This window comes from Camelina sativa, chromosome 16 (assembly GCF_000633955.1).
Source record: "Camelina sativa cultivar DH55 chromosome 16, Cs, whole genome shotgun sequence".
NCBI classification, from domain to species: Eukaryota; Viridiplantae; Streptophyta; class Magnoliopsida; order Brassicales; family Brassicaceae; genus Camelina; species Camelina sativa.
In genome coordinates, this window is record NC_025700.1 from 9,568,836 (window position 1) to 9,573,916 (window position 5,081).

Consider the following 5,081-nt stretch of genomic DNA (forward strand, 5'->3'; position numbering starts at 1 on the left):
TAAAAAAAAAATCACATATTTATATAAAAAAAGGTTATACTCTCGAATATACAATTTAACCTATATAGATTGTTTTGTTTAGGGTTTGACTGGTCGCTTTTTAGGGTTTAACTAGATTTCCACAAACCCTAGCTTTTCTTATTCAGTCACATATTTATCCTTGTTCACCAAGTAACTCTGTTTCTTCTTTCTTTTTTTGATTTGAGTCAAAAGATTCGTAAAAGATGGCAGCGTCAAAGATAAAAACCCTGAGCAACCTCTTCCGTTTCGCTTACAAATGTCGGCAAAACTCCGCCTTAAACGTCACCACAGCCGGGACAAACCACGTCAGATATACTGTAAGAACGTCTGATGAAAAATAAAAATAAAAATGTAAGAAAAAAAATTCTACATTGTTTTTAAAAAATAATATGCAAAGTCCTTATATATTATTTACAATGAAATAAAGAAATTGGTGAGTCTATTTTAATTATTGAAAAACGATGCTCTATCTAACGTACTTGAACCACGTTTATATATCAGAACTTCTTGGTTTTGCTCCTCTTGAGTCTTCTTGACCTCTTACATGTGAGGAATTGATATGACCATTTCCAAGACTTTTCTTCTCACTTTCAGGAAAAAACTGATACATCTTTTTTCTTTTCTTATTCTGGAGGAAATTGATACAATGATACTCTGCTGTGGCCTTGTGTCGAATTTCATCTAGAACTCTCTCAAGCTCTTTAACAATTTCCTTGATAAAATCGGCTTCCGAACTGCAAAAAAATTGTGAAGGTCTTTTCTTTTACGAAAGGAAGCATGAAAGCAAAATAAAAAGCTTATCCATAGTCTTTAAGATCCACACATCTTTAAGATTATCTCTATCGCAAAAAAATTAGAATAAAAGACCCTAATTATAAGTCCCTTGCATTATTTTCCCCACACATGATTCGTTCTTTAAAAAAAAAAATAGTAGTATGTAAATGTGACATAAAAAGACAAAAGTGTTAAGATGCATGATAAAAATGAAAGATAAAATTCATATGAAAGTCACCATTATTTTAAGCGTTGTCATAAAACCAATTTACAAGAAAAAAAAAAAAAAAAATTGGACTAAAATCAATTGAAATGAAAATCTACCCTTTTAAGACCAAGTCGCTATAGGATCGTTATCCCAGTTATGTGAACCACCTTTGTGGCGCTTACTCGCTAAAGTCTATTTTTAAACAAAATTGGAATCTGTACTAAATAAAAATAGAAGCTATATAAATAAGTTACTAAAGTTGTCCACATAGAATTTAAAACATCCAATAGAAATTCGACATGTCATTAATTAACATTTTTAAAAATCTACAGAATTTTGTATATTCAGATATTTTAACTTTTAAACGACCAATCAAAATTAGAGATCTCAATCTTTAATATTTTGATATTATGTAAAATTTTTATATTAAAATACTTATAAATAAGTGTATGTACAACGTCCCACATCGGCTAGAAAAGTTTTAGACAATAGATGAGAACATTATAAATAAGATTAATATGCTTCCAACTACTAATGAACAAGAAACTTGATTTAACAAGCATCCAAATTTAAAGATTTAAAAATTTAAAAAGTTTTAAATATTAAAATTACAAACTTTTAAAAAGGTTCAAAAATATTATAGTTTTAAATATTACAATTATAAACTTCTAAAAGGTTCAAAACTATTATAAATACTAAAACTCTATATAATATTTTAAAATATTATAAATACCTCCTTAGAAAGTTTAAAATATTATAAAAATTTCAATGTGTATGGATCTATAACCGAGTAAGTATACAAGTGAAAGAATAATTGAGTTCATGTGTTGATTATGCTGATCCATGAATTGCACAAATTTTACGAAAAAGAGGCAATAATTTTGGTTTTGGAGTTTGATGGGTTACCAAGTTTTGTGGTAGTTTAAAAAAAAATTGAAATGATTATTCAGTGGAATAATGTGAAATAGCTGAGGTGGAAGAGGAATAAGAAGAGTGTAATGAATAATCGGACGAGAAAAATAATGATGACAATTATCATGAAAATTTGAGAATGAAAATGACGAGAAGAAATATGAAGGATAAGAAAACAGTGGAATAATACACAAAGACATAGATGATGGTGGTCAATTAAATATGAGAAAATGTGATTAATTCATTATTCTAAAAATGTTTCGTTTGTCCCGTGGTCAAATGATTTAGTATATGCAACATCACCAGTTCAAAGGTTCAGTTCGCCTAACCCAAACGTCCAGTTCAATCTGATTCTTTTGATCAGATTTTATTTTTTTTAACACAAGTGATTTTAAGATTTTTTTTGCCTTAATAGTAATTTCAATTTTTCTACAAGATAATATGTCATAATTGTCATCAATATAAAATTTATCAAATTAACCCACTCATAGCGGGGTTCAAAACCTAGTACAAAAGAAAAGAGTGCACAAGGAAACAAATGGGCTAAAACATGTATTTTTACTTTGACACCATCCAAATTCAAATCCCCATGATATATATATTGTTGTACCAAAGAAAAAGAAAAGAAGATAAGCAGTGTATTTTTGCATGTGATTTAAACCAATAGCATAATACCATGTAAAATTATGTGTGTTGTTTTCTGGTATATAAAGTATCAATTGTTTAAAAGATGTACATAATTTTATATATTCTTTTAAAAACACCAAATGTGATAAATGAACCAATTAACTTTTTTTTTGTCATCTGACAGAAAAAAAAGAAGATAAAGCCGGTCAATCAATTAACTTATATACTATACCTACATATTTTTATTGTGTTGTTTTTGCAAATCAATACAATAAAACCTGCATGTTTTTCACCAGAGCATGACACCTCAGTTTTTGTATTGAAGCAGAGACTGACACATCATTTAAAATGAATATCCAATCAAATTAAAACAATTAATACAACTAAGCACAATATTAGCCAATTAAATTTATGGACGAAGGAACAAAAGTAATTCTTCTATTTGAGATGATGATAAACTCTGATTTGCCACCTATGCTTCTCGATCAACATCCGTTTAACTTCAATCTTCCTCTGATCTCTTCACCTCATCCGATACACTCTGGTGTTCCGTAACCACATCTCATAAGTCAGTGACTCCCCAAGATTCCAATCTTAAAAGGAAATCCTCGAGGTTTGATTTATCTCTTAATTTAAACCTAGAGGTACATTAACCAGACCGTAAAGCTATTTAATTCCCTTTTAAATAGTGTTTGAGTTCCATTTATATTTTCTAATCTTACTTACCTAGAAGAATTACCCAAGTAAAGTGCGACATAAGAGTTCTAATCCACACGGTGGTACTCTTCAATAAGGTGTTTGGATCACCAAAACAGAAAATCAACAAGTTTGTTATCTCCTTCTACTAAGTTCATCAGCCCTAAACGGGTATTTGTAATTCCTGCAACTATATTTTGTGTAAACGGTATAATGCTATTTACATGTTTGATTTTTGGTTCACAAAAAAATTGTTAACACAATAGCATTTTATCGTCAAAGCACCCTTTTAGCATTATTAGATGAATTTCATTGCTCATATACATGTGGTTATGTTCAGTAACAACCGCAATGTGACTGTAGGATCTTACGATTATTTAATTTCATATATGTATTGAAACTCATAGCGAGATAGGTAGAAATAGAGAAAAAAAAATTTCACTAAAAACTGAACGATGATTACGATCTTGTAGCTTACTACTCCGGCTGCAGCTTCTCTCTACCTTTGGCAAGCTTCACAATTATTTTATCAAAATCTTAGATTTAATGGCATATCAACTACTTCCAGGTTTGACTCCACCTAATTTTCCATGTTTGTGAACTCTTTTAATATTTTTGTTATTTGGTGAGTTTTAGATGTTTGGGTTAGTTGGTTTTATGATTTTTTTTCTCTTTTGATCATCTAAGTTTCTTATTTTTTAAATAGGTGTAGTCATTTTTTAGTTAAGAAAGGTTGACGTGAACATCTAATAAACACCAACTTCTGTAAGCTAGGCAGCTAAGTTTTGCAATTTTTTTTGTTGAGAAAGCATCAAAGTAGGTGAAACTGCTACTAATAAAGAGTTTAAACACCAGAGCCAATAGAGGAACATGTTGCAACACAACCAAAAAAAAGAGTACCAATGGTCCATGACTTCTGTTTTGGCATTCCTTCTGTTGGGAAAGATTTGGTTTGCTTGGATTCCCTTCATGGCGTCTAGAATTTCTCTCATGGCATTTCTTATGGTAATGTTTTGTGACACTTAAACTTAGTTTCTTATTTTAGAAGTTTTTAGTTGCTTGCTAAAGTGGCAGCTACCACCCTCCAAACAAACTAAAATACAACATGGAGGAAAGGATCCAACATTTGTTGCATGGGATTGATTCTTAGAAACCATATGGGTGCGGTTAAGTAGTATGGACCTAAGGCTTTTCCAAAGCTAAGATATATCTTGGATATGCATATATTGACAACCTAAGTTCAAAGAGGCATGTTTGAAAGTGATTCAAGATGTTTGGTTCAAGCCGTTGGTTCTCCTAAGCATGGCCAAGACTTCAAAGCTTTATAAAGAATATCTTGTGGAGAAGGAGACAATGACTTAAACTAAACACTTTATTCCAAGGTCGTCAAGCTAGCTAATCAACGTCTACGAATAATTTTTACAAAGGCAAATCTTATCCCGGTTTATCATGTTGTATTGGAAAATTGAACTAAATTGGATGGCTTCAATTATTGAGCTTGATTGACAAAAATATTGTACTTGATAGTAATATATAATGAGTAAGTTGAGTTATAATAAAAAAATCATATTTATATACAATATCATCCAATTTATATATCATTAAAGCCATTTTTAATGTTTATTTACTTATTTTTTTTGAAAATCATTTATGTGGACTCACCTACCAATGTGTAACAAAAATTATTATATTATATTAATATATATTAATCATATAAAAATCAATTTTTATGTAACAACCCGTCTCGTGGATCCCATTAGCCTCACTGCTAGTTTGTCCCCATAGGCCCAAAGCTGGCCCTGCATGACATCGATCCTAACCCCTCACCGTGGCAAATGGAACT

General features: G+C 30.4%; 1 long non-coding RNA gene across 1 annotated transcript; it reads right to left on the reverse strand.

The window, feature by feature from the left end:
- Positions 1–1,071, reverse strand: LOC104750240. Its single transcript, XR_761569.2, has 2 exons — positions 501–1,071; positions 1–348 (listed from the first exon to the last, which is right to left on the reverse strand). It is a non-coding gene; the product is annotated as an uncharacterized LOC104750240 (long non-coding RNA).